This window comes from Nothoprocta perdicaria, unplaced genomic scaffold, assembly GCF_003342845.1.
Source record: "Nothoprocta perdicaria isolate Ctin4 unplaced genomic scaffold, notPer1 scaffold_377, whole genome shotgun sequence".
In the NCBI taxonomy this organism is placed as follows: Eukaryota; Metazoa; Chordata; class Aves; order Tinamiformes; family Tinamidae; genus Nothoprocta; species Nothoprocta perdicaria.
The window spans coordinates 414,427-426,752 of NW_020455618.1; positions in this window are offsets into that span (position 1 = coordinate 414,427).

Below are 12,326 nucleotides of genomic sequence, written 5' to 3' on the forward strand. Positions count from 1 at the left end.
ATGTAGGTTTATCAACAAAAATCAGGGCAAACCCAGTTTATTTTGTTCTGTAAGAGTAATATACATAAGAGAGAAGCAGCTGATGTCAAGTACTAAACCTTGGAAAGGCTTCTGATGCTGTCTCACGTGACTGTCTTAACACACAAGGAAATTTTTTTGTGTGTGAAAGTATTATGAAGATAGGTGTGAATCTCTTACATCAAAATACTATTTTGATAATGCACCAAGAGAAACTTATCAACAGTTAGTATAAAATGGAAAGACAGAGGGAATGTAATTTCTCAGGGGTCTATCCCACATAATATTCAATATTTCTCTTGCAAGATGAAATAAGAAGCATGTTTTCATATTTGTATACTAYATGAAGCAGGGAGGGATGGCAAGGACCTAGGCCTGTACATTGAAGRACCTTTAGAATGGCAAAAAAACTTTGAAAATTGGAGAAAATCAGGATAAAATAGGGTTGCAGGTAAATATATCAATTTAAAGGTAGCACACTGCTGCAAGGGGACACTGCTGTGGGAGGCCACTGTCAGTGCAGTGCTCCCCACCACATGGACAGCCTGCAGGATGGGCTAACGTGCTGCAGAACGGAYACTGCTCTGGCTCAAATACTGCATAGATTGTGGGCACATCCTTCCAAAAAGCTCTAGAGCCATGAGGAAGCACTTGGGGGAAAGCAGAACATCAGAATTTTTGAAGCAGCAAGATTGTTCTGAGGGAGAAAMGAGGGAAAGGGGCACAGGAACTGATGAAAAAAGGAAATGAATCCACTTCCTACATGTTGGGATAAAGACGACAACATGTAACAGGCTAAATTAYAGCAAAAACATCAAAAGTTGACATTGCAAATAAGCAATACTAGTAGGACAAGCACTATGGGAAGAGAGTGCCTAGGGAAGTCTTTTGTACTGGAGTTTTCTAAAACACATTGGGCAGCATCTGTCAGAAATGTCTTGGCACAGCTGATCATGCTGCAGACTTGGGGAGGGACCTGATGACCTCTCAGGGTTCCCTCCAACCCCATATCTCCCATGACATGGATTGGATTGGCTGCTTTCCTAGGGGAACAAACACAGAGGCTGAAGCAGCTGTGGAAAAGCATTCACCTGGGAAGCATTCACCTAAGTCTTCCTTCCTACAGGACGTCCTATGGAGGACTCCTTCCGTAGCTACTTGCTTCAAACTAATTTGTTTCTACTGYGGTTCACAATAGCCCCAGGATCCTGGTCAACATTTAAAAAGATGGAGATATTTTCAACCATTGCCTCCAATACTGTGACCACACAAGATGACTGTTCTTCTCTATCCCTCRCTGTGAAGAAAGAAAAAGTTAGGATTTCTGCTTCATTAAGCTCTTGAAGACTTAGAAAGGTCGTTTTGGGGGTTCTATTGCATATCTTTGAGGGTAATGATCTACAAACAAGTGTGAAGGATAGACATTTTTTTCATTTCTCAGGTGATCACTGTTAGAAAACTCTCATGAGGTATTTTATTTGCCAATCTCCAACATTTTATTAAGCAGACTCAGTGCTTAAAATGCAAAGCAAACAGATAAGAAAAAACTTTTCTCTAACCTATCATCCTTTATTAAAAGCAAAGACAAGGGAAAAATTCCTATGGCTGGAGTGAATTGCCTGTTTTAATGACTTTGGAAAGATTAGGCAGGAGTAATGGGAAAACCCAGTTTGCTTTGGGTTATTTAAGAAATGATAGCTATTCCGCTATGTATTTGCCAAGACTTCTGAAGCAGGGGTTTAGAACTAGCATTGATTTTACGTTGGATAAGATAAAAGGTTTCTATCATAGGAACATAGACGCTACTATACCAAAATAAAGAACAACAGCTAATCTAATTCACAGAATGAATTCAGTTCCTTTCCCCAATTCCCTGTGTTTCAGATGCTGATATACCTCTGTAATTACATGCAACTATATGAGTCACTGTAAAAAAAAAATACTCATAATGAAATTTGAGCAACATCTGAGCAATTCAGAAGGGGATAAGGCTTACAAGCACTTGATTTCACCCAGATTGGAACTTTTTTTTTGGACAAAGTATCTTCCTGCTACTGCCTTCCTGAAAATCTGTTCACCACCCTCTGAAGTCGTTATAGGACAGACCCTGCAGCCAGTCTAAAGCACTATGTGCAGCCACTTCTCTTAACTCCACTGCACTGGAGAGCTCACAGGTTGGAGTATGCCCATTTACAAAGAACCAGGACAAGATACAGGAATGCTGAGAGTCTCCATCTAAGAAATGGAGCAGAATTTAACCTGGGTTTTTGTACGGAGGTGAACGTGGGGCACCGACGCCGCCTGGCACCTGAGGGACATTGGGTGGGAGGAAGGTCGCAGCGCGGAGCCACGCGCCCGTGCCTGGGAAGACCAAGGGCAAGGCACAGGGAAGGGCGGGATGGGGGTGTCTGAGCTGCATGTGGGTGCACGAGTGGGTTATGCAAGCATCAAGCCTGCAAACTTCGCACACAAGGATCTCTCTAAATCGATCAACACTTTGTAAAAAAATATATATACATATATATATTAACTCTTAGCTACTGCAAAGGGAAACGTGCCGGAGCCCTGCTTTGGCTGCAGCCTTCTTAAGTAGCCTTCTTAACGCCAAAAACCTGTTTGCTGTGGGGGCTGTTTCCACAGCATTTCAGTAAAGACCTWTTAAGGTCTTGGTCTTCTAAGTTCCTCCAATTTTCCTCTTTCCCTTTTTTTTGGTCACAACATATATATATATATATTTAAAGGGATTGTTATTTACAGATTTTATTCTATTTTTCTTGCTGATTTTTTGGTAAGCTTAGCCAAGGGTAAAAAGGGCAAAAAGAAAAAGCCAATGAGAATAATCCCRCAGTTAGAACTTTTAAATGTTAGAGAACAGGGGAAGGGGAAAGGGAAGGGGAAGGGGAGACTAGCTTACAATGATCAGGTCTATCAGTCTATATAACAAAAAATGAAAGAGAAGAATTTTTTAAAAAAAAAATAAAATGTAATTCACTAGAATGGCTAAAAAGCATTAGTTTAACTGCAAATTCTAGTAATGCAAGATAACAGTTAAAAAAAAAAAAAAGTCTTTTTTCTGGAATTTGCTTTCCATCTCCAGGCCCAGGAGACCTCAGTCACGGCTCTGAAGAACACCCTGCACTTTCCTGCTCTCGGGCAAGTTCCTCCTGTCACGTCTGCATTGCCAGCTAAGCAAACAGCTTCCAAAAGCCCTTTGCGCTACGAACCCTGCAAACGCTTTTCCCAAGGCAGCCCCTGCCCCAGGGCGCCCGCACACCACATTAGACTCAATTACCCACATCTGCCAGCAGCAACACACATGCACAAAGCATCGGCGATGGGAGGACTTGTCACAAAATCCAACAGCCTCTTTTCCTTGCTGGGGAAGGAGCAGTGCCCCGGCACAGGGACRCCTGGGGCTTGGCACACGCACAGCTGAGCTGACACAGGAGCGTTTTCATTATTTCTCTTCAGTTCTCCTGAGGGCTATGCAAAATCTGACCCGTTTCCCCATGCACCCAGCAGCTATGAGAACAAGCATTATTATATTATTATAACAAAGAGGAAAAGCGGATCCACCAGCCAGCTGAAAATCTCTTTTCTGCTTCTTATTCCTCCTTCCAGCTTCTCTTCAGGTCTCTCCCCTCCCGTATTGGGAAAATACAATTGCTACCTTGAAGTGGGTTCTTGGGGTCAGTTTTAAAGAAGAGCTTAACTTATGATGGCCATGCCAGCAATGTTCCTGCAAGGACACCACAGTAGCAACCTGCACTGCGCTGCCTGCTCGCACCATCACGGAGCCAGCTCCATGCACTACACGGATTGCAGTCCTCTTCAGATGCACGTGTGCAGTGCAAAACATCTCTCTATTTATTTTTACTATTTAGGCCAGATGCTGCCTAAAAGGAGAAAGCTCCCATAACTTCTCATTTTCCTATTTGGAGCAAGTTACTCCAGAAAAGGTCTGTAGGGGAAAAGCTTCTGTCATCTTTTCTACACAGCTAAGCATCATGACCAGACTGTATTCATGTCCTCCTCAGAAGACAAAGTCAATATAATGCTGAAATCTGCCTTTAAACAGACTGCATTAGCAGTTACATTCATTCAACAACACTAGAATCTTCCAGTGGGTAGATTCCAGYGGGTCCCCACGAGATGGGTGGGGACCATCATCCATCTCGTGGTTATGCAGGTTCCATCTCCTAATAAACTAATTTCATATTTAAATCTAAATACCATTTTATTTCTTTAATGCAGGAATATACGACGCAAAATGCCAGCCTATCAAAATGTTAAGGAAACTGGTATCCATCACCCACACAAAACCTATTTTTAGGACCAAAGATTTGTAAAATTAAGGATAGGATTTGTCCTAGAGAAGCGTGCAATTTCTACTCAGTCTTCATTTGAAGTCATGCAGCTCGATTTTTGGTGACTTATGTTTTTTACACAAGGCAGAAGAAAGCCTACAGCTTTGGCAAGGTCAGACTCTTATAATAAACGTCTTTTAATGCTTACAGAGAATTGGTCAAGTTCTCTATAGATGCAAAGTCTCTGGTTTCAAAATGCTACTCTTGGGATTTATCTTGCTCAAGTGGAATCCAAACTATTGCTCACTGGCCTCAAAGGATCAGCATTGTGCTCACTTCATTAATGGGGAGAACCACTGGCTTTCAAGGCAGGAATTGATTTCTGCTGATTTATAGCCTAGAGGAATAATTTTAACTGGTCTTCTTTAATTTTCTGCAATGATGGCTAATTCTTTCTTAACTGCTGCTCTTTTATTTTTTTTTTCTAAGCTGTAGAGCATTGACAAGAATTACTTTAATGACTGTGTAGGCACAAAGATGTCCCTAGATGGACTTTGAACATCATTAATTTTAGCCCCTCCTGGAAATACTTTACCAGGTGCTTAGAAAATATGTCTTAACTCTGTATTCTAGTTGCACATTTTTATATGTAAATATTCCCCAATAAAATAAAATAAAATAAAATAAAATAAAATAAAATAAAAATAGTTCCTGCAATGCCTTTTTCAGGTAAATTTCCCTCCTTAAGCCTGTGGGTTAAATCTTCATTTGCATGTAAACGTATAGGCCTGCTTCCCACAGGTAGGCTTGAGTGCATTTCTTTTCATCGAGGGTTGACCTCCCACAACCACGGTCCATGAGAAGATCCTTTTTCTATAAAAACATCCTTCGCTTGCACGTACAGAGTCTCTTGCTCTCATTGCAGCCTAACTGGTGCTCACAGGAGTTCCCTAAGGTGGGCTGGAACACGAGCTGGAAGAAAGTCATTTATATCACAGTAACCAGTTACGTGCATGACATCTGCAGTCACAACTTCAGAGGATGCAAAAAAACGCAGGCAAGTTACAGGCCTCCAACAGGGAGAGAGATAAAAGGTCTCTGAAAGGGCACTTCAGGAAACTGAAGTGAGATTAAAGAACTAAAAGCCTTCTAAATAATTTGTGGCTTTAAAGGGTACAGTATTCATAATTTCTATCAATAATTTAGCATGTATATTCTGTGATTAATTAAAGGAAAAATGCTTGAAGGATTCCTAGAGGCATTGCCCTGAATCACGGCTGTCACAGGAACTGCAAATAAAAATGCCACTAACCTCAAAATCCGGAATAACAGAGGAAGTTGCCACTGACTTCAATGTGGGCTTCCTACATTGGCTGCAAAGACTGAGATTTCCTTTCATTTTATCCCCTCTCATGAGAAGTTCTTTCACAATCCAAATGTTACTTTTTCTACATAAAAATATGAGTTGAGATCCCAAGCCAGAGGTCTTGGGGTTCTCACCCAAACAGGCAGGAGAGAAACTGGGAGAAGGCAGAGCCAGGCTTTGCTCTAGTGATGCAAGTATGAGCTGGGAGCCACTGAGCTGAGTGATTAGTATAATCCTAGATTTATGCCAGGGCCGGAGAGAATAACAGAGTGTAGAAAAGCTCCATTTTGCACAAAAAACGGAGAGCTTATAATCTAGCTTGTCCCCTGAATGAGCAAAGCTGACATGATCTCTCTTTTATTCACCTTTGCTAACAGCTGCTAGATGATAAGAGATGCAAAAAAAAAAAAAAAAAAAAAAAGAGCATGCTTTATGCTTTGGCTTTAAAAGGGGCGAGATGCTTAAGAATTGCACTTTTTAAAGCCATCTTTATATGCCACTGGTTTTAACTTTTTGAACTTGGTTTCTTTTCTTCTTTATCACAAGTGCAGAATAGCAAAGCCTAACAGTTAATGAGATTTGAAGTGATATCCAGTCACTCAGAGAGAAAGAAAGAAAAGGGGGAGAAAAAAAAAAGATAAGAAAAAAAGATTTGGAGTGATGAACTTGGCAAGAAATCAGGCTTTTCTGCAAAAGGGCAGCACAGAGCAGAGCGAAAACACCGACAGCAGCAATTGCCATTCTGGCCCAGATATTGCCTAGCCCATTTGGCAGAGGTGGGCTGCGGTGCTGGTACTGTGAGCGGGCAGCCTAATCTCACCACTCTGAGAACTCCTCTGCAAAAGACCTCCTGCAGCAAGACCAAATGCACCGGTTAGTCAGGAAAACACACGTGCAGCAAAGGCAAATCCCTCACCCCAGCACTCCGTGCAAGCTTGTCATTGCTGTGCAAGGGCAYGTTACTTCAGAGTGTGTTCCACCAYTGCCTCCCATTATTTGTTAAATTATTTGTTAGTATCTTTCTGCTTACTGGAAAATAACCAAACCTGGAGCTATCCGCTCTCCCAAATAGCRGCGGCCAGTGCATTCATCATTTCCTTGAATCCTGCAAAAATATTAATCCCACTCACCCTCCATACCACAGAATCACAGCATCCTTAAGGCTGAAAGGGATCTTTAGAGACTGTCTGATTCCAAGTGGGTTTTGAAGATCTCCAGAGAAGGAGAATCCACAGACCGACGTTTTCCCTAATCTCCCTTTTTGCCGTTGATACCTTTGAAGAGGCTCTTCTCGTTACCTTTAACATTCCTTGTCAGATTTAATTCCAAATGCGCCTTAGCGGTCCTTGTAGCATCCCTGCACTCCCTGATAACATTCCTCCCAAGAGGCCTGTCCTTTTTTTCCCACATTCTATATACTGCCTTCTTCTGTTTGAATTTTGCCAGGAAAACTTCCCATCAGTCAGGGGTGTCCAGGGCCCTCTGCATAAGATGGTAATTCCGAAGCAGGGAATTCATCTTGTGCCACAGAAGKAAAAGGGTAAAGCTTGATCAGTGATGAGGAAAAAAAGAGGATATGTAAAAAGGATATGGAAATTCCTTCTACATTTCGAGTWCCTGTTCACTTCATCTGTAACTTTAACAAGACGAAGTAATAGAAATAATCAGAATGCAGGTTTGAACCTGAAACTTACACCAGTATCCTGTTAGCTGTGGCCTTTTCTGGAAATATTAACAAAATAATTATTTTGGCAAAAGGTTTCTATTTGGTTTCTGTTAGGTTTCTATTCATGTTCAACTGAAACTATTGAATGTCACTGAAAATGACAACTCTGCTCAGCACCACTACACTTACTTTTAATCACTGCTCCCCAGACTTTACTATGCCTTCTACTCTGTTGCCTTATGTCCATTTTAAATACTATATTTTTGAGTAACCATTTTCTGCTTTTCCATTTTTTCCCTTGAGCAACATAAGGGGTTTCATGACATTAAATGTGTAGATATTTAATTACATACTCCCCTGATATTATTTGATGAGAAAAGTTAAAATTAAAGTCAAAAGCCGTATTTGTATTTTCTCATATATATATATAAAGAGAACAGTACATTGTACAAGGCATTTTCTAACCCAGAACATTCCCCACACATGGTAAAAAGGAAAGTCTATAAGTACATAATAAACTTATTTTTTCTGAGAAGAGTGTTTTTCTTAAAATTTTAACTTAAGATTTTTCTTAAGATTTTACCTGAGTCAAATCTCAGTATGATTTCTAAAAGAATTTATTCTCATCTATACAATAATAAATTGAAGGATGAATTAATAATTAAATTCTATAGATATTCACAAAAAAATCCCTTAAAAATTTATCTAGAAGAATTCTGGGCTGGATCAAGGCAGATAGACTGCCAGTGGGATTTAAGGTTAAAACTTGCACTTGATGGAAGAGACTTGCAGGAATTCAAGCATTTAGTCAAGTGCAACAACTTCTTGTTCACCAAGTGTCAAACTTACCACTATTCTTATTCCTTGAAGTTAAATAACATCATTTTATGCTTCTTCTGTTGCTTTCCAGCTTGGTACCAGTCTTGCTAGATCGTTTAACACATGTATCAGATAATTTCTTGATTTCAAGATTTGGTGCAGCTGAGTAAAACAGATTTTGTAGAGAGCAACAGCTACAACCTGCCTGTAGGTTTGCAGAAATACGCTGTCATTTGCTCAGTTACCTAAAAGATTTTCATTCCGCTTATGGAAAAAAAAAAAAAACCCTTTTGTTTTTGGACAGTGAGCTTTCAAATTTGGCAGCAGCCATGCAGGTTTCTGTTATAGTGTTATTCCTCCTCTACCTAATGGAATATTGATTTTTTTTAAGCAAGTCTAACACAATCAATACACTAAAAAAAGAGGAGAAATAGGTAAGAGAAATCATCTCCTTTTTCTTTTGATACATAATTGGAACAGAGAGAAGCTGTCTGAAACTAATAGGCTAGAAATCTTGGACGCTAAAAAAAGATTTTGTGCAAAAGTCTGATGCAAATTTTTTTCACCTCATTATGGCATGATATGGGGACACTTGGTGTACACCAGACTCACACACTTCTGCTCACAGATCAAGAGACTGACTGAGGGAAAAGAGCCAGCACAGTTTAATCTCTGGTGCAGTGTTTCTGGTACTTATTCATGACCTTGCTAATAAAAGTAGAGGATAACATAATATGCAGCTCAACACGAATCTGAGTCACTCTTTGGAGATGCCTCTCCTACTGAGTACTGAGAAATAGCCTCAAGTACATTCAAGTTAGAGCAAGGTGGAATGAATTTGGCCACAGCAACTTACCTTTCACAAGCAAATGTAACCCAAAAGTCTACCTGCACTCTCTATGCCATGTGCCTTTATCCAGACCTCCAGTTGGTGAAGGCCAGCAGAAGGCCACTAAGGTGGTCAGAAGGTTGAAGCGTAACTCTCTCCTTGAGAGGAGAGATTGAAGGGACTGTGTTTCTTCAGTTTGGAGAAGAAAAGGCTTCTGAAGCGATCTTATTATGGCAGTCTACTTAAAARATATATATAAAAGCTATATAAAATATATATTATATATATTTAKATAACAGATATATAGAGGAGAGGACCAGAGTCTTCTCAAGGACCGGAGTCTTCTCAAAGATGGACAAAGAGAAGCAACAGTCACAAGCTGCAACAAGGGAAATTTGACTAGAGCGTAAACATTTTTACACACCCAGGGTGTAAGATCTGGAACAGGCTGCCAAGAGAACCTATGAAATCACAAAGGGGTTGAGGTTGGAAGGGACCTGCCTCACCAGAGCTGAGTAGAGGGGCAGAATCACCTCCCTTGACGTGCTGGCAACACTCCTCCTGATACAGGCCAGGATCCCATTGGCCTTCTTGGGTGCACCTGGGTGCAGGCACTTCCTGGTGCGTGCCCTTGTTTCTCCCTCTCTGACCAACAGATACTCCTTAGCTTTTCAACCTCGTCTTTTAGCTCAGCTACCATGCGGAGCAGGTCCTCCACCTGCTCACACCCCACACAGTTGCTCTCCCCCAGGCTGTCCATAGGAAGTGTCGGGCTATGGCACTCCTTGCAGCCCGAGATCTGGATGGCTGCATGCTTTACCAGTTGCTCAGTCTGGGCACCTGTCTCTTCCTTAGTGAGTGCTGAGGTGGCCCTCTGGTGAGTAAGTGCCATAGTGAGTACGCCGGGGGGAAAAGTCTCATGGTGCGAGCCTCCGCTCCAAAGCTGTCACCTACGAGAATCCTACGAGAAATCTCCTTGCTTAGAGATAGGATCATAGAGTCATTAAGGTTGGAAATCATCTAGTCCAACCCCCCCCCGCACATGCAGGGTCATCTAGAGCATGTGGTTGGTATAGGATTGCATCCAAACAGGTTTGGAAGATCTCCAGAGAAGGAGATCCCACAACCTCTCTTGGCAGCCTGGTCCAGTGCTCTGTCACCCTCACTGTTAAGAATTTTTTCCTTAAGTTCTTATGAAACTTCTGGTGTTTCAGTTTGTGTCCGATTCCTCTAGTCCTTCCAAGATACTCAACACTCATCCGGACAAGACCCTGCGACTAACATTGAAATTAGATCGGCATTGGATTTGATATCTTCTATCTGGATATCTTGAGATCTCATCAATACCATTATTCTATACTCTGTATGTGAAAAATGATTTGTACTTTTATTTAGACTGAAGATCMTCTATATCACAAGAATTCCAAAGTCATCCAATCAATTTTCAAAGTCATCCCACTAAATTCTTTTAAGCTCTGATTTCTTGGTAATTATCCAGAGACTAAAATTATAATGGGTTGCTTAATGAGTGACTCTTTGTAGCTCTTCCCTGTTACAAAGGGAAGTTGACCTATTTTCAACAATTTCTTGCCAGCACAGTCAGCCACCTCAAAGTTTCTAGTTAAATTGTTTCCGTCCCTTTTGGAAGAATTTACATGCATCAAGTTTCTGCAAAGTTACCTGCATCAAGTTACTGGCAAAGTCATTGCCTAGCATTAGAGGTGATCATCAGAGTAGAGAATAGCTGAAATCCCAGCAGCGCTGTTGAGGAGATACTAAATGTGGTTTTGTTCTAAATTTATAACTTAAGTTCATGTCACACACACTCATGTCATTTCTCCTTATCTCAGAATTCCTGCCCCTTTCTCTGGGGAGCAGACTTTGTAGCTGTTCCTCCATGTACTTTGGTGAAATCTGCTGAGCAGTAGAAATATTTGAGCTTAATTCGATGCAATCTGCATGCAACACCCACAGAGTGAGACCCAGAACTGGTATTAGGCATCTCAGGATAACATCTTGCATTCCTAAACATCACTCTGACAGCACGTGTGTGCACCTACATTTCCCAATCAGTCTCCAGAGCCCTTTGTCAGATCCATGGCCTCCTGATTCCAGAAATCCTTAAACTGCACAACTGTCAGGGATTACAGTGGGKCTGTGAGGTCCCTGSCTCCCTTATGGTTAGCGTTAACCTTGAAGACTTTAGAGTAGTCCTGAGAAAGAGAAGTTACTAAGCAGAAAACTGTAAACAAGTCTAATGAAGTTTCAGCTACAGAGCAGGGTGAGAAAACTTGCAAAACTGACCAAGTTGAAGGTTGTCCAATCACAACCTTTTTATTGTATTTTGMTGACTGTTGCAGCCAATAAGTTAAAGACACAATGTTACATAACATATATAAAAGAACACTTATGGCATAATAAAGCTCTCTCTTTCCCTCTCTCTATTCTTTTCTCTGTAATTATTTTGACCAGGTGTCATTATTAGTCCACCACGACAGCAACACACAACCTTATGTGTGCTTGTATATTCTAGATGACCAGGAACTGGAGCTTTGCCCTCTGTCATCACAGAATGTATCACCCCAGTTCTCTGAAAATATCAAAGACCTGACATTTGATTTGCAGACACTGATAATTTGAGAATTCCCAGGATTCCCATTCACTTTCACTTATATTACAAAACTAATCCTTGAATTGCTGACCGAAGTTGAAGTTGGAATTAGCTTCCAAAGATAAAACACCTTTTTAAATTTCCATCTCATAATTTTCACCAAACACTTTTTTTCATGTATGATTTCTTATCTTGTCCACTATGTGATTTTTTTTATTTCTTATAGTCAGTTAAAGAGGATTATTTACTTGGAAAAGGTGGTAATGTGTAGATGGAAGCACAGCATAGCTTTGATTTTTCTTATTGGTTACCCATAGCTCTGTCTTGGGTCATAGAAAGTCCTTTCATAGAGAAAAAACCTCTCTCACACCAAATAAGCAAATTCAGAGCGTCTCACATGCAGCCTGGAAAGGGTTAAGATGCTATATAAGAACAGGATCTTGGATGTGACATGGAGCTCTGTGTGAGCAGCAGGTCAGGGAGACATGGATCTGAGGATAGGTGGAGACAACTCTTCCTCWGTCACCTCAACTTCCATGGTACACCAAGCCAAACCAACACTGCACAGATAACAAGAGCCACTCCGGCCTTAGGCTTGTCCTTTTCCCGCCTGTGTTGTTCAGTAGAACACAGATTATCTCTGATTACAAATTCTTTGCTGGATCAGGTCAGTGCCCATTGTGTTTCTCTATACTAAAACAAGTCAAGCA